We start from the raw sequence: 26,582 nt of genomic DNA, 5'->3' as shown, positions 1-26,582 counted from the left end.
ATGTAGTTTTTTTTAAGTAATTTTGGGTAGTGGTCCTATAACTATTAATAATACATTTTCTTAAAAATTTTTATAGTTATAGCCTGTGACGTTGATTGTGAGACACCCTGTATAAACTTGAATTAAAAAAAAAAACAATTAAAGATTCCTAAAATGATATTGCTCAAAATCTGTAGAAAGGTCATTTGTATGTGGCGATTGTCAGCTATTTAGTAGATCTCAGAAACAGTTGAACATTGTATAAAAATGTCAATTAGTCTTTAAGAGGGTCTAGGTTGCAGGTGTTAATGGGCAAAAAAGAAACCCCCCCAAAAAAAGAATTAGCATAAAACAGATGGCGGTTATAACTCAAAAATCACACCCATCATCGGACAAATAGCGATAAATATGAAAATCTCCGTGGATGATAAACCCGAAAAGGCCTCGGCCGGCTCCCGAACAAAAGCGTGGAATGCCGAAACGCTCATTTATCAAAAAAAAAATGTTCTTCTCGCGTCGGCGACCACCTTTATATACGGTGGGTATCTTTTACCGCTCGGACACATTTTATTTCTTAAAATCGTATATATATGATTTGGTTCATACGAGGCCGCCTGCATAAGTGATATATTGATGATCTACGAGTGCGGCGAAACGAGGTTTCTTCAGGACCCGATTCGCTTTTGTTTTTTTTTATTGTGGGAATTAAAAATCAGCCTTTTATCGTCGCGAAAAAATACTCGAAAAAAGACTTTAATTGAAATTTTTAAGAAAAAAATTTGATTGAAAACTCATCACAGCTGACACCAGTAGCAGCGCGTGCTTTAAAAAATGTGGAGGGGGGGGCGAACATTTTTCAATGTGAAAAATGCGAAATTTAGCCCTTTACCTAAGACGTAAAATCCTCTTACATTAAGCGATTTGAGACCAACAACCATTCTTCCAACGCTATCAAAAATATTAGAAAAAGTAATGGAAATGCAGCTTGACTGGCTACACGAATTCTAAGTAAAGTATGTATTGTTGTAACGAGTTCATAATGAATTACTTATTTTATTAGGTATTACGGAAATAGAAATATAGAAAGAGCAAGTAAAGCGTTAATAAGAGAAAGAATTCAATTTCATAGATATAATAAAATTCATTTAAATAATGCAATACAAAAATTAAAAAATAACTTTGTAGCGTTTTATTTTTCTATTCCTTATGTTCACTAACGCTCGCATTGACATTTCATTAATTTCAATAATTACATTAATAATTTCAGTCAACTTCTTTTATTCATATTTCTTTAAATTCACACTGTCAATGACACATTACTACTGTAACGCATCACTCTCCTGGTTTAATTATCCATGCTTTCTGATGACGGTCCGTCACTTTTCTGATAAGTCTTAATTAATCTTTTCTCTGATTGGCTGATATTGACCACTCAGGCGAGAGGTGGGGTCGTTACTGATTTAGTCGGTACTGCATCCATTTTTCGAGGACTTGTTCCCGTGTCGCAGGTAGGAGCACACGTCAAAGGCCAGTTTTTTATTTCCGAAGTTTGTGAAGCAGGAAGTGGCCAATATGGTTTGTAATTTATAGTCCTTAATCTTGTTCCTTTAGGGAAATGTTTAATTCATAATTCTGGTGCAGGATGCCCAAGATTTTGATTTCCCCGGGAAATTGCTGAAAGCGGTGGAGCTGGAGCTAGAGTTAGAGCTAGTATTAGAGATTCACAGTCCGGATAGCTGAATTACAAATGGCATACATTCACAGCCTCGGTTTTGAAGGCTAGCCGTTCATTTCTTGGAGGAATATACATGCCAGTTTATTCCATTTATTTAAATATTATTAACCATAGATTTGTCTGACTTATTTAATTTTTTATTAATATACCTTTAATTTCAATTTATTGCTACAAATATTTAATCAATATCATAATTTAATACGTCAATTTCTTATCTATAATTTTAGTTATTTTTTGTTTAGTATTTTTCAGTACCTTTTTGGTAGTTAAGTAGATAAAACTCGGTTAAGGCTGATATGCCTTAGGTAAAAAGGTTCATGAACTTTCCCCTGCGTAACACAAATATATACTAAAAACTTTAATAATTGCAATTTATTTTTCAAGTGCTGAAATCTACCTAGTAGTGAATACATAATTTAAATGTTACTTTTGTCAAACTTATTTTAATCATATCAACATTATTCATATTTTAATTCATTATAAATTATTTACATTTAACAGATTAGAACATGAGGTGTATACATATCTTTGATGTAAATATAATTTGGTTGTATTGTTAAGATATTTTTTTTGCCTCTTTAAATCTACTTTATCCAGGGTCATTTAATTGTTAATTGAAACCTATATACCAAGTCTTTTTCTTAGTTTTCTTTCATTTATAAAAAAAAACTAAGTGGCGCCCTCTTATTGAATAGTTATAATCAAGTTTAGATTCTTTAATAGCCAGTCATAAGTGAACCTTCGAACAATCCCAAGCCTCCAATAATTCTGAGCTACCGTCTGCAAACTCTTGGCAAAATAGTAACACTGTAAAGTTAACGCCACAACTTATTTAATTTAGTTAATCAAGATGATTTCAATCATATATGTTTCTGTATAAATAATAGTAATTTAAATAATTTTCAAAAACAAAAACAATTCACATAAATAAAATAAATCTACTTTATAATGTAAATATAAATCAAGAACTTTTAAACACAAATAATAATGATTTTATAAATAAAACTGTTATTAATTTGTCAGATAGAGTTTTATCTGATATAGAAAAATTTGTTTTTTCTAAAGGTCTCAATTACTCCAAAAATTCTGCCTAAATTAAATACCATTTCAGCTATAGAAAACGCAACGAAAGACTTACTAGGGGATCAACAAGATGAATTTAGAATTAAGACAAAGATAGAAATTGAAAAACCAATTAAAATTAAACAAAATTTAAACTCTTTAGAATTAAAACTTTTAAATACACTTAAATCCGATAACACTATTAAAATACTTCCAGCCCATAAAGGTAATGCTACTGTTCTTTTTAATATTAACACTTACGAAAATAAATTAAATTTAATAATTAATGATGATAATTATTCTAAATTATCTAAAGATCCTACAGAAAAATTGAACGACAAATTTATAATTTACTTAAAAAGCATAAAAACCAATTTTCTGATATTGATAGATTTCAATTAACTCGACATAATAGTAAAACACCACATTTATATGGTTTACCAAAAATACATAAAATTAATGTTCCTTTAAGACCTATAGTTAGTAGCATAAATTCACCTACTCACCCTCTTGCAAAATATCTTAACTCCATACACTAATAATTCTGATTCTTACATTGAGAATTTTTATTTCAACACTTTTTCGAAAAACTTTCTACAATTTCTTTTAACCCTCATGATCTATTGGTAAGTTTCGATGTTGTAAGTCTTTTTACTAATGTTCCTGTTGACAAAACTGTAAATATTGTTAAAAATAAATTAGAGAATGATAATAATTTAGCAGAACGTACAACACTAAGCGTTAGTACAATTTTAAAACTTTTGACCTATTGTGTAAAAACTACTTATTTCCAATACAATAATGAATTTTATCAACAAAACTTTGGTATGGCTATGTATACTCTTTCATTAATTTTAAGTAATATTGTTATGAAAAATTTCGAATCTGACATTATTAATACATTTGATAAAAAACCTAAAATATGGTGGCGAAACTAGAATTTACCGTAAACCAACTCATACTAATAGATATCTTAATTTTAATTCTAATCACCCAATAATGCAAAAAAGAGGAGTGGTAAAAAGTTTATATGATCGTGCAAACATTATTTGTAATAATCAATATATAACAACTGAAAAAGATTTTATTAAAAATGTCTTAATACAAAATAATTATCCCAAAGAATTTTTGGAAAATTGCTTTAAAGAATTTGATAATCCACGTATAAAATTGAATCAACCAAATTTTACGACAAATCTTATTGTACCATTTATTCCAGGTTTTTCTGATTATTAGAACTATTTTTAAATCACAAAACAAATTACGATACTTATTAACAAAAACTAATATTTACATAGGTGAAACCTGTAGACCATTACCAAAAAAAATTAATGAACATAAATCTTACATATAAAACAATGATTTTTAAAAATCCAAAATTACACAACATACATTCGACAATAACCATAGAATAAACTGGAATGCTTCCTCAATTTTAGCAAAGGAACCAATTTCAAAATTACGTAAACTAAAGGAAAGTGCATTTATAATGTTAAATAAAGATAAATGCTTAGCTGCAACGTTCGGTTGATTTTTATAATACATGCATTCCTTCGCTAAAGAGAGAGGTAGAACAGGGTATTCTCAAAATTGAATAATGATTTATGATTAAAATATTTGATATTCATATATTTTCTATCATTAATTTACATTAAGATCACACCCCTTTAATTTTAAAGAAGTAACCTTTGAATATTTTGTTATCTTTCAAAATAGTTTATTAAACTATTAATAAACCGTGTAAGTATTTTCGAATTAGGAAGGAGTTTTAATGGTATTATATAGCTGAAGATTTGCAAGATAAATATATTTTGTTTATATTTTTAATTTAATTTAATTTTACTTTAATTACCTTGATAATGGTAGTAGATGTAACTACCGATACGAAGGTTGGTCCAAAATAGGTATTTTTAAAAAAAGTAGGTCTTAATATATAATGTAGGTATAACAAAGTTAGGTAGGATATTGAAAAGAAGAAACGAGCTCAGAGATTAATAGATTAAACCTCAGCTCCTAGGTACATAAAAAAATCTATTATACCTCAAGTAAATTATTGTATTTAAAACTTATTGAACTTAAATTAAATTAAGTATATCGAACGGTATCAATACAGATTTGAGTTCATATTTCTTTTAAATACGTGAATAAGTATATTTTCTTCTTCTTTTCAATTTTTTGAGCATGTGAGATAGTAATTTCTAAATTGATTTTTGCTATAAGTGACGTAATACCCAATAAAATAAGTAACTCTACACGAATTCTCTGACACTTAACTCGAAATAAATCCGAAAACAAGTCTGACTATCGGATGACGATCAGAAATTTGTCTAAGAAGATCAGAAGTTTTTGAGCGAACGCATTTCACTCTATTGCGCATGTTTATTTATCGAAAAATTGTTTCTTACTGCTGTGAGAACAAACCTTTAGTGAGCAACGCACAGAACACAAATATAGAGAAATACGTGTTGCTTAATAAGCAGACAGAAATTCCATTGACGTTGATGACCAGGACGGGGACAATCAAATTGGGTGGCGTGTGCCGGGAAATTTAAGTCTGATGCGCGATTTTTTAATTCAAAGTCATTCCTAGAATTACAGAAGTTGAAGAGTAAGAGATATATTTTAATAGAATTTTATTTTATTTTAACATTAACAATACGCTTATCAGCTTAAAAATACGTACAACTTATCAAAACTGGTAATTTTTAATTTGAAAGTTGAGAAAGAAAAATGAATGTTAATATTGCGTACCTCAGACATCCCTCATCACTATCTTCAAAAATTGACACATATTATTACAATACAAAACAACTAAAATATTATTCGATTTAAATTTAGTTATGGGAGCAAATTTTAAATTAAAAAAACAAGACTAATTTGTCTTTTAAATATTTTATTGCAAATATATAAGATGAATTGAAGTGAATTTAACAAAGGGCTTTAAAACACTTATAAAAACAGCTTATAAAAATAGTAGTACAATACATTCTAAATTAAATACTGTAAACTGTAATCATGGTATTTTAATAAGACCTTTTATGTATAAATATGGAATTGTTGCAAGCATAAAGCATATTTTAACTGATATCCTAATAATTTCTAGTTTTTAATTTTCATAAGTGTTAAAGATAAATAAAAAATATGATTCTAAAAAGATTTTACCACGGATTTTGCCATTATGTAAATTAAAAAAATATATATTTTGATATGTATTTTTTAACTATCTATATCATGATAAAATTATATATCCACATATTATGGAAAACAAAATATAAATTTTTATAACAAAAACAGAAGTTGTACCTATTTCTTAAAATCAATCTATCTTCTCATTGTGAATAAATTAATTAATAATGACTAGATATAACACAAATAGAGCAATTAAAAAATGTGCAAGCTTTTAAAAACAAAATATAAATTTTAACAAAAAATAAATAAAATAAAGAAAGTAAAATAATAAAAAGTTATGTTAACCGAGACGTGGCTAAACAATAATTTATCTGTCGATGCACTGAATATCGCTGGGTACTGTTTTTATCACAAGGATCGATCTGGTAGAGGTGGGGGAGTTGGTACCGATGTAAAATGTAATCTAAAACATACAACTATTGATTTTAATTTTCAAACATCTGATCAACTAGAATACATATTTTTAAAAATTACACTTCCAAATAAAAATATAATAATTGGAGCTTTTTATCGACCACCTAACACAAATATAAACAATATGATAAATGATTTTGAAAACATAATATCTGAGACATTTCTTCAAGCGGATATACTTTTGTACCTGGGAGATTTTAACATCAACTTTTTTAATTTATCTAATCCTATACTGGATACTTCTGAGTCTTATGGTCTGCAACAATCAGCTTATAAATGAGCCTACTAGAGTGACGGAGACCTCAAGCACTCTTATTGATCCTATATTTATCAATAATTTTGACATAGTAAAACAATGTGGAACGATATCTTCAAGTGGAATTTCTGACCATAAAAAAGCACCCCCTAGAATATTCTCTTTTAGATCATTTAGAAATTTTAATCAACTAAATTTTGAAAATGATCTTTTAAATATGTCGTATCATCAAATTTTATGGGAAAAGAACTTAGAAAGTAAACTAAAACTTTTCAACCATTTCATTATAGAACTTTTTGATAAACATGCTCCCATAATAGAGGTTCGAGCAACAAAACCAAAAGCTCCTTGGTTAAATGATGAAATTCGTCACCTAAAAATATTGAGAGGTAAAAGTTGGCAAAAGTATAGAAAAACTAGATCGGACGCTGACCATTTACTCTATAAAAATATTCGTAACCAGACATTATCTGCCACTAGAGCTGCAAAAAAGAGATATATATAAATACTTCTCAATTAAACAATACAGCAAAACTCTGGAAAACTCTTTAAGCTTTAAATGTTCGCTCACAAAAAAAACACATTATACCAAGTAACCTCTCAAATCCTAATGAAATTAATAGTTATTTTACATCCTTTTTGCAATCCATATCAAATCCCTCAAATAATCAAATTTCATATTATAACACTCATATATTCAACCCAGAAATAAACTTCAAATTTTCTTTAGCTACAATAGATGAAATACACTCCGCTCTACATAACATCCGAACTAACGCTAGAGATAACCATAGAGAAGAAACAAGTCCCAACAATCTGGAAAACTGCTCTGGGAATCCCACTACCAAAGAATAGTCAGCCCTCTATAACCAAATATTCACTTATTTTACTGTTAATAAAATCCTGCCTGATAATCAATGTGGATTTCGAGACAATTTTAGTACAGTATCTGCTTTAGCATCTGTGCTTGATGATATATTCAGGGCCTGCGATGAAGGCTACATAAATACTTTGGTACTTCTAGACTTCTCCAAAGCCTTTGATATACTCTGGATCACCGTCTCCTATTAGCTAAGCTAAAATATTATGGGTTCGACGCGGACTCTGTTCAATTAATTAATTCATTTCTAAGCAAACGGTCGCAAAAGGTGGTCTATAACAATATTACGTCGAATGCATTGGATGTTCTGTCGGGTGTGCCACAAGGAGCTATTTTATCACCTCTTCTATTTAATATTAACACCATTGATATAATTCTCGCACCTAAATACTGTAAAATACAAGCATACGCGGATGACACACAAATCTATGTCTCTTTTGATTATAACAAATCGCAAGAAATGACCGATAAAATAAACGCTGATCTTCAGGTAATTAAAGAATTATCTGCTGAACATAACCAAAACTTAAATTCTGACAAAACTAAACTATTATGTATTGGTAGCAAAATCAAAAGAAACTCTATTAAAAACAACTTAAAATTAAAAATAAATGATACTACATTAAAATTTGTATGCAGCGCAAAAAATCTTGGCTTAACTATCGACGAAGATCTCAGATTTAGTGCACACGTTCAGAATATAACAAGAAAAAGCTTCTGTGCGCTGAAATTATTATTTAATAATCGGAACATTCTTAACTGCTCGTTGACAAAAAGTTTATGCGACACATTAGTACTCTCACATTTTAAATATGGTGACTTTATATACGGTCCATGTCTTACAGCTCTCGATAAACAAAAAATACAAAGGGTACAGAACGCATGCTGTCGATTGATATATGGAATCAGGAAGCATGACCACATTACTCATAAAATTGTAGAATCTAACTGGCTAAATATGGAAAGCCGTAGAAAACTACATCTTTCAAATTTGGTGCATAAGCTTCTCAATACCACTAACACCTCGAATACTCTTAAAAATAAATTTCTGCCAAGGACAAGCATGCATGGACAAAATATTAGAAACAAAAACAAATTCTCCATCCCGTTACATAAAACATCTATGTATAAAAGATCCTTTTCATATAATGCAATCACCTTATATAATTCCATACCTGATAATTTTAAAATATTAAATATTAATAAATTTAAATACAAAATGCGTTTGTTTTTATTTAATCAACAAACTCACCATGAATAAGAAAGGATTTTTTTTTCTTTCTTATTAAAGACAAAAAGACACTTAAAATGAGCATGTTGAGGCAATATTTAATAAAAAAAAAATTAAAAAATGGGAGAATAACCAGGAAAGGTGTATCTAACTTGTGTAATAAAACAACCTTATAATATATTTGAAGAATTTATAAATAGGTATTGGCATTTTATGCTGAGCTGGACTAGGCTTTGAAATTATTTCAAAATATAACTATCTACTTTTTAAAGAAAATCTCTACCTGCTACTGGATAAAGCTATATTACGGTTACTTTTGTATCGCACAGTTTGTCGTTGTGTATAATAATTCTTTAAGTAACTTTTTTTTACAATGTGTGCGTACATTTAAAGAGCTATTCGCTAATAAGTTGCATGATATTGTTTTATTTTCACTTCAGAGGGATTAGGTAGGTTAAGTAAGAGTAGCCACATGGCTAGACTTCGCCTATCTTATATCCCTATAGAAATGTATGTATAATAATCACAACTGTAAATTATTTGTTTGTTAAATAAAAGACGTTTCTTATTATTATTATTATTATTATTATTATTATTATTATTATATGTTCTGCAACTTTAAAAGATTGCATTATTGCCAAATTCTTACAGGTTGGTTTTGGTTAGTCACAATAAAGTAAAAATGTCACAAGACATGACTGTTTACATTTAAAATTTATAAGTTTATAAAGTTCTTTGTTACCTCATTAGGGTTTTGAATTAGAACTTGTAAGATTTTAAACTATGATTTTTGAAGATTTTTGTTCTTAACTTAGAGCTTCTTTATTAACTGAATGAAGATGTTCTATGAAAATGAATACATCTTGATACACGCTGTGGGACTGGGTTGCAAATTTACTTTTTTTGCATTAGGGGCCTTTGAGCCTTTATGTGGTGACCATAGTACAGCTTCCCATCTCAGTCGCACAGTAACATCAGGGTTGTTAAATTTGGAACTAGAAAAGGTTTTGGAGCAAATTCGATAATTGGTGACTCATATGACAGATCTCCTTCCAAGATTTTTGTAAGGATGGTTCGACGAAAATTTAAATATTGTATGATTTCTGTGAATGTCTGGGCAATTATTATTGTACAAACTAGTACATAAAGGATATTTGCACGAATATCTTAACTTAGATGAAGACAAGGAAATAAAAAAGATGTCTAAGAATTAGAATTGATTTGTAAAAATTGAGAACTGTGACCTAAGTCACAGTTCTGTATATGTCCAAATCTATGTGTGTCCAAAATAGGATTAAATCTGTAATTTAAATTGGAAAATGATATAATGTATCTCAACATTATTAGAAAACACTTTGGTATATCATAATTGAACAATTTAACTACCCTCTGCTCTGTGTAGTTGCACGATAATTGGATGTTTGCACACTTGTAAAATAATTAATTAACCCATGATACCGGAAAATTACAAAAAGTTATAAAATTAGTTAGAAACTTTAAATTAGAAAATTTTTGTCAACCCAAAGGGAACATAAAAACACAGTGGTCAAATACGATAGTTAAAATGTCAGTAACGTCATTATTATCATATTTGATGTACGTCAGAAATTAGCCAATTAAAAATTAATCGAACAATCTTGGGTGGCAGCAGCTATTCCGCCCCGCCATGTTAAACCTACAAACCTTTGTCGAAACAATTCTTCAGTGCAATATGCTGTCTATACGCCTTCCTCTTAATTCAGACATAATGCTTTGACAGTAATGACACATAATATATAGCACAACACGTTTTGTAGACAGCATTCTAAACCGAGCGTTATTAATAATATTCTTATTACTAACTGATCAAGCCTGATTCAGCAAAAAGGAAAATCAAACGGGCTATAATAAAATCTTCGGAAGAAGATTAAAAATGAGAGTTTTTTGATGATTTTAATCTGCATGAATCAAATCATATAAACCGCACATTCCTCTCACATCCTCGGCACCTTTTAAGCGACAATACGTATATCGCATTTCACACCATCACTCTCGTTTAATATTCACACGAGATCCTACATAACTCATTTTAATGTCAAACAGTCTCCCGGGGGCTCGACGTCTCGGTCGTATGTATCATCAGGCGCGCCGCCGTCGTGACGTAATCGAGGGGGGCGGTGCTCAAATGAGCTCCAAATGAGCGGCGGGCACTTTTACACGTAGCCGCCGCATATCAAAGGGCTCGTTAGCGTTTACTTTTTCAGCCCTTTTTGCATTCGTAATTTGAGCCGCCCCTCCCTCCGTCCCTCTCTATAAAATCCGGGGAGGGGGAGAAAGGCCGGATTTATATGCTAAAGAGATTTTTGAGTAGTATGCGAATTTATATTATATGCAAGTCGAGGTAGGGGAAAGAGGGTTAATGTTCGCGTTCTTTTGATGCTTTTCAATTGACTGATATTAGAGCAATTTTTCAATTGTTTAAGATGGATAAAGGGGTAAGCGTAGGTTTAAATGGGAGACAAAGTTGCATATTTCAATGCTCACCCCACGGGCCGTTTTCAAGAACTCTTCGTATAAGATAATGTGTTAGAAGGAAATCGACTTATGCCAATGATCATGTGAAAGACACAGAAGGAATATCCATACATGAAAAAAAAAATAATTAAAAATCTCATCTAAAAACTCAAATGCGACTTTGCCAACCTGCATATAAATGCATATTCATCAACTTTCTCTACGTCAATATTAAAAAGCTCCCGTATCTTAGGAATTTAATTAAGTATAAATAATCTTAAAAATGAAATGAAAACACTCGGTCGTCGCACACACGTAAAATAAACACAACAGAAGTTCCATTGACTAAAAAGAGAAGAAGAAGAAGAAAAAACGTAACAAAAACAACGTTAGGTCATTTCACACGATTCATCCATCCATCTGGGCCTGCCCATATGGGTCTTAGACGAAAGAATGCCCATCCTTCACGCTCCTTTGACAGATTTCTATTGTCTCCGTGTATATCTTAAAAATCCAACTCTTTTTCGGACACAATGACTGCCTTTCAGTCCGATCCGTTTGACGTGTTCATCTTTAGATTTGAATTTTAATTTTTTTGTCTTTTTCGTCGTGTCATTGTCCCATAGATAAAATAATTTAATAAAAAATAATATTGAAAATTACCATCATGTAACGTAACTCTGATTCTTGACAGGTGTCATTTGTCAACATTGGGTCATGACGTCAGCTGGTTTTATAATAAGAGAAGGAGAACCATATGAATATTCCAGGAATATTGAACTGAATTTTTGGGCAATTACTGGTATATATATACCTCCTTGTCTCACACATTGATATTGGCATAGGTTTGTCTCTGGTTAGCAAATAAACTTATCAGGTTAAGTAAGTAGGCCTACTGTCTGTCAAGAATTGACATAAGAACGAGACACCAAACCGCAATTATTTAAAACGATGTTGAATATTCGCTCGATATTTCCGGAATATTTTATCATGTCGAATAATCCTTAAACAAACATTGAGTTTTAATTTAATTTAATAAAAGACAGGGACACTTATTCGAGTACTTACCTTTTTCTCTTACACATTGTTATTGACACAAGTCTGTAATGTTTAAGAGAGAGAGAAAATTTAATAATTAATTTTTATTTAAAAGGTGTATATCTCCTTGTCTCACACATTGATATTGACATAAGTCTGTCTGTCCCTAACAAATAAGCTTATGAAATTATTTATAGTCTTTTAAGTTCAATTTGGCGTACTGTCTGTCAAGAATTGGGGAATGCTTCTAATTGTAGACAGCACAATAAACATTGGGGAATTATAAAAGCATGGCAGCGCAATGTGCTTTCTACGAGACTTCCTTAATGTCATTGTCGAATAATTTGACTAGTATTAATGCTAATGAGAATCGAGATGAGAGCGTGTAGAGAGCAAATTGCACCAAAATATTTTGTAGTCCTGAATTGGCAATAATGTAGAATATTTGGTCGAAATTCCCGAAATATTTTATCATATTGAATATCCCTGGAACAAACATTTAGTTTTCATTTAATTCAAAAAAAGACATAAACCCTTATTGGGGTATTTACCTTTTTCTCTTACACATTGTTGTTGATCCAAATCTGCACCTCTTTAACACATTATCTTTTAATAACCTAATTTATTTTTATAAGGTATATACATTTAAAAGGTATATACCGCTTTGTCTCAGACATTATTATCAACATAAGTCTATCTCTTTTTAACATATAAACCTATTAAATGATTCTTAGTATATTTAGGTCAAGTAGACGTACTTATCTATCAAAAATTAAGGAATCCTTATAAACTGTAAACAGCAATTATTCAAAACATATGACAATTATTATAAGAGCAGTACAGCTCAATGTGGCTTCTATAAGCTTTCCTGTGTCATTATCGTGGCTAGCATTGAAGCCAATGAGAATCAAAAGAAAAGCTTGTAGATAGCATATTATACCTTGTCAAATTTTAATAATGGCGAATATTTCCGGAATATTTTATCATGTCGACTAATCTTTGAACAACCTTTTAGTTTTAGTTTTTAAAATAAAAATTATTAAAATCTAATATTTTCCTTGTAGTGTCCTTATGGTCCCACAGCTGTCACCTGTCAATGTCATAAATGTCAACATTTTGTCATGGGTTACTTGATATATCAAAGAAGATCTGGAGATGGTTTCTCAATTATGAATATTCCAGGAATCCTGAAAAGAATATTCTAGTATATGTAGTTGTGACATAAAAAGACATGGATTCGGGTACTTACCTCTTTCTCTTACACGTGGTCGTTGACACAACCCTGTCTATCTCCAATACATTATCTTTTAATTATCTAATTAATTTTGATTTAAACGGTATATATCTCCTTGTCTCACTCGTTGATAATGACATAATTCTGTCTTTCTACCAAATAAACTTATAAAACTGTTTTTAGTCTCTTAAGGTCAAGTAGGCGTACGTTTACTGTCAGAAATTGTAGACAGCACAATAAACCGCAATTATTTAAAATTTATTACAGTGCACCGCAGAGCACTGCAGCTCAATATGCTTTCTATAAGACTTCCTATGGGTCAAATATTTTCACTAGCATTGATGTTAAGCCGAATTTACACGCGGCAAGTAGCTAAAGCAAGTTAAAATCAAGTAGCTAAAATTTAGTCCTTTTGTTTTTGTGAGCGTTTACATGATTTGTTGTTTAGTGTTGATAAAACATGGCCGGAAAAATTACGCGTGCAACAGTGCGGAATTGTATTTTAAAAGTATGTGGCGAGTTATCCGAAATACTTGCAGAAGAAATGAACAAAACTAAAAAAAAATTTGCTGAGTCGAAGAGAAATATATGGTGCTTCATCTACTTTATTAAGAGAATTAGCAGCTGAAGACGTACCAGAATATACAAATTGGCTGAGGATGTCTAAAGAACATTTTAATATATTGTTGGCTCAAATTGCTCCTCAAATTACGAAAAAGAACACTGTAATGAGATCAGCTATTCCAACTAGAATAAAATGGGAAATCACATTGTCTTATTTAGCCACAGGAAATAGTTATATAGAACTTTGCAGAGGTTATTTCCTGTGTCAACACCTGCAATCTCCAAATTTATACCCGAGGTGTGTGAAGCTATTTATGAAAGTCTGAAAGAATATATAAAGGTATTATTTTTAAATATTATTATTACGAAAAAGTTGTTGATGAACAAAACATGTTTAATATTGGAAAAAGGTTTTGCTGTTATCTGTGATCGTACAATATCATCGGCAACTGATTCTGCACGAGTTGCAAGAAGAAGAATGCATGTCGGAATATTTAGGGGACTGCAGTGGTGCATGATGGAAGATGAGGCGAGAGCACTACTGGTATCTGCATATGTGTCGTACTGGTTACTCTGGGCCTGGAGGTCTTGTAGTTTAAAACTTGTCAGAACAGACTGAATGCGTTCCTGTGCTTGTATGGCGGAAAGAGGAGTTAACATCATTAATTGTGCAGCAACACTGCGACCAAAAGCTATGTATTCATGCTCATTGGCAGGTTCATGCGTGATAGTTTCGCTTATTTTTTTTAGGTCGTTAACTACTGCAGTAACTTGCCTCAATTTTGACGTAGTTCTACTTTTTTTCTGCGGTACTTCCTGAGACGTTTCGTTTCTTGCAGCCATTATTTCTTCTTCATTTTCTCGTCTTTGTTCATTAACTTCTTCTTCGCGTTGTATCTGAAATAGAAAAAAATATTTGTACCGTATTAGCTAAACTCAAATACTTGTAGGTAATACTGATAATACAACCAGCAGAAAATTTCATATTATTTTAGGTGCCGGAGTCCCAAGAAGAATGGAACGTTATTGAGAAGGGATTTCGTTTGAAGTGGAATTTCCCCAAATGTTACGGTGCGATTGATGGGAAACATGTGATGATTCATGCTCCGGCAAATTGTGGCAGTGAATTATTTGATTATAAGGGTACTAACAGCATTATTTTGTTAGCTCTGGTAGATGACAACTATTGTTTTTCCTATATAAATGTTGGATGTCCTGGAAGACAATCCGATGGTAGAGTTTTCCAACAATCGTCTCTATTTAAAGCCCTAGAGAATAGTTTATTACCACATGGTGGTTTCATTGTAGGTGACGATGCATTTGCACTGAAAACGTATTTGATGAAACCGTATTCAAAAGTAGCACTTTCGGAAAATCAGAAAATATTCAATTACCGCCTTTCACGGGCAAGACGAATAGTAGAAAATGCTTTCGGAATTCTTCTTAGCAGATTTCGCATTTTTGGAAAGCCTATGGCATGCTTACCAGAAACTGTGGACAAAATTATTAAGGATTGTTGCGCAATACACAATTATTTACGAATCACTTCTCATAACACTTATACACCAAGTGGATCGTTACATGAAGAAGATATAGAAAGCGGTCAGGTTAGACTAGGTTCGTGGAGAAATGAAACTAATACTCCCTTGCCGTCAATAAGAACCTTAGGGGTAATCATTCTTCAAGATGTGCAAGAGAACTACGAGATCGACTCTGCCAGTACTTTATGGGCGAAGGTGCGATGCCATGGCAGCAACAGATGATATTTTGACTGTACTTTAATATAAATAATATAATATGGAAATTATTGTTCGGTATACGTGTTTTCCTTGTGATAAGAGAGTTTTAAGAAATGATTTTCTATTATTTTTCTATAGGGTTTTATTTAAACAAATTGATACTTACGGGTTACGGACGGGACGGGAAAACACGTATATCGGATTAATTACTTATAATATGAACACTACTACAATACACTTACATTGAAATTATCCTGCGTAGGTCTCTTATTATCCTCTATGTTACGTAAAAATGTGTCCATTTCCTTAAACCATTTTACACTGGGGACATAAATATCCTCCGATCCTGCTCCTGACTTCATAGAGTCCCTTATTTTCTTTTTTTCTTGAGAATAAGTTGACCTCAACGCCCGTATTTTGTTCTTGATTTCAGGCACTCCGAATCCTTCTATCCCCATGATCTCCTCAATTTCCTTATACGCCGAGTCCCGAGCTTGTTTATTTTTGTAAATGGTAGCCCTTGTATCCCATAAGCATCGTCTTTCTTAATACTCTTATACAAATTTTATTGTTGTTTCTTCACTCCAACGAGACATTTTTAAAACACGCCACAAATAAGAGAAAAATCAACGTCGCAGTCTGTACTTATGAACTCTTTGTTTGTTGCTTATGAAATTGTTCTTTGGTCGAAATTCCCGAATTTATCATGTGCAATATAGCTTGAACATGCTTTTAATTTAAATTTAAGTAGAATCAAAATTATCAAAATCTAGTCTTTCACTTTTCGTGTCATTTTATGGGCGACAGCTGTCACCTGTCACCGTTATTGACACAGGTCTGTCTCCCTCTGACACATTATGTTTGGAAAATATGCACTATAATAACTGATATTTTTATGTAAAGAGTACCTATATGTACCAGGGGATCATTATAAATACTAACCGAACCCATATATTATAACGCGGTGTGACAAATCGCTTAATCCGTAAATAATTATTATTTTAAAACTATTATCGGGGCGTGTCGGTATTATATTATTGTACCTCCGACACCAGAATACTCGAGTTTTACATATTTATGATCCATTTTCGAGCATCGGTTGGTTCTCGGTCTAGTAAAACAAAAGAACGGGATTTGAAAAATTTACAAACAATGTACTGTACCAGCGCCTACTACGATGTGTCTTTGATTCGTGTTTTTTGACACTGAATATTTTTTTATATAGCTACATACATATCTATATGATGTGTAGAGACAGGATATACCTAAATGTGTAATTCAAAAACACTTTCTTGATTTTTTTTGGGCGTGGCCCATCACACTAGGCGCCATCTTGAAACAAAACTTATGATGATGTCTATGATAGCACCTACCCGCAATTTTGAAAGTTCCTACATTCGCGTTTAGTAACGTGAAGTATTAATTTTTAGTCAAGGAGGCGATTCTGTCAAGTAGGCTTGGTAATCTAATATAAATTTCAAAGCCTCCTCTGCTGAAAATCTTTCTTAGGTCAATATAGTCATGGGGCGTAACATATACAGAGTTGAAGAAGTAGTCCATACTTGCAGTGGACTTAATATGTCAAAGGGTAACTAAAATAGTTTCGGTCATCCTCCACTAAATTTATTTGAAAAACCAGTTATCCTACACGTTTCGGACATATAAGATGTCCATCATCAGGGATGTACAAAGAGGGTTTTCATCACAACACATAAAAAGTCACAGTGCTTCTGGCAAGGTCAAAGGTTAAAATTACTAACAATAAATAAAATGGGCATATTAAGATGCACAAGAAAGTGACTAAACAGGGTCTACACAAACATTAAACATTATCATATATTGAACATATATTACATAACAATAATTAGCCTATTGTGGTAATTATGTAATTTTTAACTGCGAATATCCTGGAAACTATTTGAGCAAACTGTAGCATGTGATCCATAAAGCTTCTTAAAAACTTACGTAGAATTAGAAAAAATAATAATATACACGATGTCCTGTTTAATTTAACGAAATTTGCGCCTATTTTCGATACACATAACTGTTTAAGAGAAAAATATTATCAAAAAAATGTAAAAAATTATTACATACCTACTAAGATTATTGAGTGTATCGCCAGCATTTTTCAAAGGTTCCGCTCTATAACTTTTAATGGTATTTAATTTTAAAATTTGAATTTCGCGCCTTTTACTATAACGTCATATGTGTCGACAGTTATCACGTTTTGTTACGATGGTATCAGTGATGTGAATTGACAAGTTTAGATTACGACGTGACTCGATTATGGCGAGACCTATTAATTTATGTATAGGAAATTATGGATTTATAAGTTACAAGTAATAATCTGAGTGGAATAAAAAGGCCACTCTACATAATAATCTTTTTCCAGTAAATGGAATTTATTAACTTTATGACTATTTCAATATGTAATAGATTTTCAATAGTCAAAGAGGATCGGAAATTAAAAAAAATATATTTTCTTATGTAAATTAAGCAGAACCATGTCTTATATGCAAAATTACAACAAAAAATTAAAACCCACAAAATGAGAGCTTGGTGAATAGTTGCTGCGCGACCCAGTATATAGATTGATATTTAAGATACAGAGTTGCCAAATTATTTTTTTTGTAAATTCCTGTTCGCTGAAAGAAAAAAACGTCAATTTAGCATCATGTCATCTCCGAATTGAATCTTCTTATAAACTCCATAATTGATTAACTGGATAAATCGTGGTCATTATAGGTGAAAAAGGCCGGTAGGAATACCTACCGGCGGGACACCACCGCATACCATCGTACCACCGACCATTTATCAAAAAAGGCGTCCATATTGTGTTTGTACAATAATATTATACACAACACCTGTCATTCAACCGGACTTGTGACTTATAGACTTTATTATGTTATACGCTCGCGGTGCATGGAGGCTTCGATTCCTTTATTTGATGGATCTTTTGGGATTTTTTTTTAGTTCTTATATGCGAGGTCAAAACAGTCATTTTTTTTTTGTATGGATCTTGACGATAATTATCCCACTGGTAATAAATACTGTTGTTATGATATGCATAATATTACTTATGCTTCAACTTGTATATAAGTTAAATACCATAGTAAGAATGGACGGGTTGCCCCACCTATGGTATATCGGCATTCCATGATTTTTCTCATTGAAATAAAGCATATGAAATAAAGTGTAGAAGCTATTCGTTTTTCGATAAATTTCAAAAAATAACATGGCGTCAGGAATTTCAAGTTCACCTTACCTCAGGATTAAAGTTGGCACTAAAATTTTTTAAACAGAAATTTTAGCTTTACCTTAAAGCTGTTCGGACCTGTACAAGAAATCAGCTAAGACAAAAGCCTCTATTTCACTTATCTGCATTGATGATGAAGCTCTAAAGGTATTCACAATGCAAGCATCCGAAAACAAAATGGATCACGAAACAATCGGCACAAAATCGACAATTATTTCATTCCTTTTTTTCTCTGTAACCAAAATCCATCGATACGTATGTCAAAAAATTACGTTATCTTAGTAACACATGTAAATTTTAGGATCTTCGTAATAGCCTAATCAAAGACAAATTGATTTTGGAGTTATTAGACAAAAATGACAACCAGAAGTTAGTAGCAAACTTGCAGAACGGACCAAGGCGCAGATGCAAGTGCTGAAAATGATAAGACGTCATAATTTTTAAATAAAGGTAGTGCTCGTCAAAAAGCATTACAAAATAGAGGACATTATGATAGTGTGAGTAGTAGTGGCTAATTTGAACGACGAGAAATGTGTTATGTGCATTAGAAAAAAGTGCAAGAAAAACATCGCAAAACATATGTATACCATTAATGGACGATTAAATTAGATTCCGGTGCCGATATTAATGCCCTTCCTGTGAAATTCTTGAAACGCTTAGATATTCACAAAAATAATCTTTTAAATATGCAGTTATACAGACCCAAAAATTGACATTTTAGAAAAATTTTTACTTTTCTGTGAATACAAAAATTGCAAAGAATATTTAGAATTTGTTTTGTTGCGTAAAATAATGTTTCGCCCGCAAGTTTAGGCAAATCTAATTGTGAAAAATTAAATGTATTAAAATATATTGGATTAGTTGAATCTAAAAATAATTTACAGCAAAATTAAAAAGAATTTATAAAATACGTAAATTTGTGATTATTCTAAAATTTCTGAGACCTACAAAGTCATTTTTCATTATCTGGGAACTCTTAAATGCGAAAAATATCACATAAATACCGACCGTCAGTAAAACCAGTTATTACCATTCCGCAGAATCCCATTTGCAATGCCTAATAAATTAAAATGTATATTAAAATGATCTAGAGAAAAAACAAATAATTTTCAAATTTAGTACTTCTACAGAATGAGTTAATAATCTTGTGTTAGTGCATACATCTGATGTGTATTGTTCCACAAACGGTGAACAAAGCAATCATTCCTGAAATTTAGCCCCGTACATCAAAATTATCAAATGCAAACATTTGTACAAAATCAAGTACAAGTCAAGCTTTTTGACAAATTCAGGTTGACCAGGAAAGTACTCTAAAATGTACCATTAATTCACCTTCTGGTAAGTATCGTACGTATGACATAAATATGTCAAGCAACATTTTGAGTGGTCGGCCATTTATATACTGATGACACACAACAATACAATTTTCAATTTGGGGAGCTAATAAAGAAGAATATGTTCCTGATTAAAACAAGTTCTTGACCAATCACGTGAAATTATGAGTTTGGCATAAACAAAATAAAATTCATGGACCACATTTTTTCACAAAAAGGCATTGCGCCTGATAAAGAAAAAATGTTAACTTTAAAAACCCGATGTAAAAGAGATGTTGAAATGTTTTTAGGAGTTATGACCTATGTATCAAGATTCATTCCACACGTCTTTTAAAACAGAGAAAATTTAGGAATTCTTCTTAAAAAAGGAACTATTTGGCATTGGGATCATCTTGAACAAGAAACATTTAATCATTTGAAAAATACCTTAGCTAAAAAGCCAATTCTGCAGTTTTTTAATCACAAAAAACTTCAAAACAATTTACCTGTTTATTACATTTCAAAATATTACAACAGATACTGAAAAAAATAGGCTCAAAAAAGAGGAAACATATTCAACAATACATATTCTTGTTTACGCTTTCATCAATACATTTATGGCAAAACAATAACTGTGGAAACAGACCACAAGCCCTTTGTTTTTATTATCAAAAAACCTTTACATTCATGCCCGATGCGTTTACAACGTAACAAATTCAGCCTTATTCTATTCATTTAACTTATCAACCTGGGACAAAATTACCTATAGCTGGATCTCATTATTTTACAATAAGCAACTCAAAGCATGATCATATTCTTGATAATAAAATTACAGCTCTATTAGTTCAGTCAAGCTTACCAATTTCTCAACATTAAAATCAAAACATAAAAAGTCAAACAAAAACGGACTTAGTTTTGCTACAAATAATAAGCTTTATGAAAAATGGTTGATCAAATAGCAAATATCTTTTATCTCAATTTAATCTCAAAATTTATCTCATTCGAACGACTTGCTACTTTTCAATAAAAAAAACATTATACTTAAATCGTTACAAAAAGGAAGTGTTACCTAAGATTGATTTCCTCTCTAGGGCTTTAACTGTTTCCTTCTCCAACGTCATGTATAGGAGAGCCAAGGAGGAGTAAGGTGGAATTATCGTATCCTGAGGGATAAATATCCAGTTTCTGATTAATGTTTCTTTCAATTATTTCAGGATTAACTGAATCTGAATTAAGGTTTCTTTGCCTATTTATCATAGGCAGATTGGGTAGATCTTAGATCCATTCGATTCCATCCTTGACTTCCAAGGGGAGAATGTTGTCTAAGATTAATTCCTATTAAAGGTGATACAGCAGGCTCAAAAGACATAAAGTGGAAACTAAAGTGTCTTTTGATATGAATATTCAGTTTCGGATTAATGTTTTCTTCAATTATTTTTAGATTAACTGAATCTGAATTAAGGTTTCTTTGCCTATTTATCATAGGCAGATTGGGTAGATCTTAGATCCATTCGATTCCATCCTTGACTTCCAAGGGGAGAATGTTGTCTAAGATTAATTCCTATTAAAGGTGATACAGCAGGCTCAAAAGACATAAAGTGGAAACTAAAGTGTCTTTTGATATGAATATTCAGTTTCGGATTAATGTTTTCTTCAATTATTTTTAGATTAACTGAATCTGAATTAAGGTTTCTTTGCCTGTTTATCATAGGCAATTGATTGAATAGATCTTGGATATATTCGACGTCTATCCTTGACTTCCAAGAGAAGTAAATATCGCGCTTGTACTTTATTTTATTGCCCATTAAATATGTCATAAGCTATTGATAATTTCTTATCAAATTGTAGATCTTGCACTATATTTTCTAAATCGATTCTAAAAGAACCACTAATCGTTACTGTCATATGAAAAGTGCTTAAGTCCAAAAATGTACATTTTACAGGTGACAAGAAAAACCATTTAAAACTAAGATATCTTTGCTGTTCGATTTACTCTTCTCTAATTTTACGTTATGAGTCATTAATATAAGTGTTATTATCTGCACCAACAAAAATTTGGATTGTTAGTGAAACCAATGGACTTAGGCAAATTTCACTCGTTATTTCGTCACGTTCTTTAAACTTGGGTAATTTAATTTTTATTTCGACCATATTTTTTGTTTAAATTAATAATACCTGATTACATACTAAAGTAAAAAAATTATTATAATTATTACAAAAAGAAGCATAAAAAATACCGAGATATAAAAAATGACTAAGAATCCATTTCCTACGACGAATTTCTAAAAATATTTCTTTTTTTATTTAAAGGAAGATCAAAATAAGAAAAATAAAAAAAATCTATTATAATATTTAATAATATTTATTGCAACAAGTAAAAACTCCATTTTTAAAGGACGGGTATACTCTAATCTATTCATGTTCAAGGAACTCATAAAATGCAAGAAAATTGTGTTCCAAGGTACTTTTTAGGGATTGAAGATGATCACATTTTTATCGTTTTATTTTAATTCTATTTTGGTATAGTCTTGGAATATTTTCCATTGAGGCAAATTTTAAGTTTTGGTTTATTCTAAAAAAAAACACTTGGAAGTTTTCAGAATGTCGACATTTAAATTCATGTCATCCTTCAGGTTTATGTTTTAGGGCACTTATGTCCCGAACCTCGGGATCGCTCCTTATTTATATCCAGGGCGAAGTTTATCAAAAGATTCAATTTAGAAAAATCTTTTAAATACCTGTGATTCAGATATTAAACCTCATAGGGGTTTGGTATTCTTTTGACAGTAAATAATAAACGCATACCTTGGTATGTTTAAAACTCTACCAGAAATCTTTTTTTCAATAGAGCAGTGCATATTGCCATATAGTCCATTTTGTGTGTGGCCTTTTTCTAAGCATTTTTTAATATTGTAGATATTTTGAAGTGCATTAGCCAAAATGGAGTTGCGACTTTGTGCACCGCACTCATCACTATAAAGACTTATATTAGCTTTGTTATCAGTATCAAGAGTGGCACAACATTTTTGTACCTAAAGAATTATAATTGAAGCAAAAGAAAAAAAATAATTGAATTTGTATACAGGGTGTTTCAGAACTATGAGATCAAACTTCTGGGGGTTGTTCAGTGCAACAGAAGAATCCATGTGAGTATAGGAACCCATGTCCGGAAATGCGTCACTACGCCACTACGGCCCTAAGACGCGTTAAAATTTATAAAAAAACATTAATTACCTAAATAGGATCTGCTTCATTTATTTTTACCTTTTGTACATGATACCATAACCACAATTGTTTAAAATCAATGCTCATCAATGTCATGCTTAAAAATTTTATAGCTTACAATTTTTAAACATTTATTGCTAATGGAAAACTTTACCAATCAAGAATTGGCGGATATGCATTTGGCATACGGAGCAACAAACTGCAATGCACGAGCAGCATCGCGGTTGTATCATGAACGTTATCCCGAACGGCAGCATCCTGGATACAAAAAGTTTATTGCGGTTCATCGGTGGCTCACTGAGACAGGCATGTTTAAGACCAAGATGCCTGATACTGGTGTTGCTCGAACCGTAAGAACGGTCGAATTTGAAGAAGAGGTGCTTCAGCGAGTTGTCGATGAACCATCAAATAGCACACGTGACGTCGCTTAGAATATGAATACGAGTAACGCTTCTGTCTGGCGGGTACTACACGAGCAACAACTCCATCCTTACCACTTCCAGAACGTTGTAGAAGGTATGACTGCAGCCGATTATCATCCTAGAGTTCAATTTTGTCGATGGCTTCTGGATCACATCATTGCACAACCAAATTTTTTACGATATGTTTTGTGGGCCGATGAAGCCTCTTTCACAAGAGACGGTATTTTTAATAGTAGGAATAGCCATGTTTGGGACGAAGAAAATCCTTATGCAATTTTTCCAAGAAAATATCAGAATCGTTGGTCTGTCAACGTATGGGCAGGCATTGTTGATGATTATTTAATTGGGCCATACCTTCTACCGGAACGGTTAACCTATGTACCTATAGTTAGACCATTAGGTCCTAACCTAGGACCTATTTATCTGCGTTTTTTGGGGGAAGTTCACCTAGAACTCCTTAAAAATGTTCCACTAAACGTTAGACAGCAAATGTGGTTTCAGCATGATGGAGTGCCGGCTCACTTTACTGTACAAGTACGCGAGTATTTGACTCAGCCAAGACATTTTGAACAATTGTTGTGATGATATCATATACAAAAGGTAAAAATAAATGCATCAGATCCTATTTAGGTAATTAACATTTTTTCTAAATTTAAACGTGTCTTAAGGCCGTAGTGGCGTAGTGACACATTTCCGGACATGGGTTCCTATACTCAAATGGATTTTACTGTTGCACTGAACAACCTAGAAGTTTGATCCCATAGTTCTGAAACACCCTGTATAAACAATGAAGCGCGGAGGCAATATTCATGTTAACGCAGAAACTGGTGGACGTGCGCACGTTTCATTTGTGAGTATTGTGACTCCACCTATCAACGTAACATCAAATCATTGACACCAAATTTTACATATTTAAGAGCTTAAAACGATGGCGCTAATATCTCGATTTCTGAAAAAAGTGGACTTACGCAGTATTGACGTCATATGACGGTAACGTAATTAATCATAAAATACCAGATAGAGCTTGGAAAAGGGTAGCAATGGGTATTTTTAAGGTAAATGGAACATTTTATATTTTTGTTGTTGATTATTTTTCAAAGTTGTCCGATGTGAAATTCGTGTAAATTTCAAAATAAAAAAAATGTGGATAGGTCAGAGATAGATCAACAAAAAGATATAAATAATAAATTTTATAAAACAAAGTTTGGTAGAAGATCAAAACTTGTGGTTTGCTTTTACGAGTATATATTCAAGCTGTTACTTATAGGATTAAATTAATCTATGTATAGTAGAGACTAGGTACGTATTAATATTTTTATATATATAAAAAACTTAGTAGTTAAGTAGTATAGGTTTATTAGTAATTAAATTCTAATATATTGATTCTATTATTTTTATTTCTTGGACATGTATGCAAATATTATGAGGAAAAATGCTGTATTATAATTATCAAATTCTAAGTTAGGAATAATCCAATTTCTGTTTTATTTCTCAAATTAATAAATCATGAATTAATACAGGGTGTTTCAGAACTATGGGATCAAACTTGTAGGGGTTATTCAGTGCAACAGTAGAGAACATTTGAGTATAGGGACCCATGTCCGGGAAATGGTCCCTACGGCCCTAAGACACTATAAAATTTAAAAGGACGTTACATTGCCTAAATAGCATTTGATTTTTGCCTTTTGGAAAGGTATTATCATAATAATTAATCAAAATGTCTCTCCAACCTGAATACACCGATTTAAACGTCGCACATGTTTCCGGCAGACTTGACTTAAAATTTGGTATTTATTTTAAGTGATTCTAAATGCTGCTGTAATTCGTGCAATTAAGTAATTATTCTATTTCTACTGGAGTTTCGTAGACCAAGGCTTTACATTTCCCCACACGAAAAAATCTAGCGATGTTAAATCGGGTGATCTAGGAGGCCAAGAGATGGTCTACTGTTATCGTTTTTAAAGATAACAACACACAAGCGTCGGTAATTTTTTAAAAATCATCAGCTATAAAATTTTCAAACATTGACATTGACGTTGTCATTTTGAAAAATTGTTATGATGATATCATGTAGAAAAGGCAGAAATTAAATGGATTAAATCCTATTTAGGCAATTCATCTTCTTTCTAAATTTTAACGCGTCTTAGGGCCGTGGTGCCATAGTGACGCGTTTCCAGATATGGGTCTCTATACTCAAATGTTTTCTTCTGTTGCAGTGAATAATCGCTACAAGTTTGATCCCATAGTTCTGAAACTCCATGTATACTACCCATAATATTACTTGTGTTTCACCTTGTATATAAGGTAAATACATAGTAAGAATGTATGGGTCGCCCCACCTATGGTACATTGGCATTTCATGATTTTTCTCATTGATATAAAGCAATAGCATTTACAAATTTTAGGGTGATTGATTTCACGTGAGTTTTCTATAAAAACTATAAAACGATCTATCTATCTCTGTTTAACTCATGGTTGATACCATAAGTTTACCTCTGTCCCACTCTCCATTTTCAAAAAAAGGAGTTTTAATTTTTGTACTTTTCAGGAAA

The 26,582-nt window shown here is 31.7% G+C and overlaps 1 protein-coding gene and 1 long non-coding RNA gene across 3 annotated transcripts in view; one reads left to right on the top strand and one right to left on the bottom strand.

Annotated features, from left to right (window-relative positions):
* LOC126739283 (LIM/homeobox protein Awh) overlaps positions 1 to 26,582 on the top strand; it is a 98,883-nt gene that overhangs the window by 15,927 nt on the left and 56,374 nt on the right. The window lies entirely within an intron of this gene.
* Positions 14,419 to 16,613, bottom strand: LOC126739288 (uncharacterized). The gene is made up of 2 exons (XR_007661586.1): positions 16,057 to 16,613; positions 14,419 to 14,972 (listed from the first exon to the last, which is right to left on the bottom strand). It is a non-coding gene; the product is annotated as an uncharacterized LOC126739288 (long non-coding RNA).

This window comes from Anthonomus grandis, chromosome 8 (assembly GCF_022605725.1).
Source record: "Anthonomus grandis grandis chromosome 8, icAntGran1.3, whole genome shotgun sequence".
NCBI lineage: Eukaryota > Metazoa > Arthropoda > Insecta > Coleoptera > Curculionidae > Anthonomus > Anthonomus grandis.
This window is presented reverse-complemented; position numbering and strand designations above follow the sequence as displayed.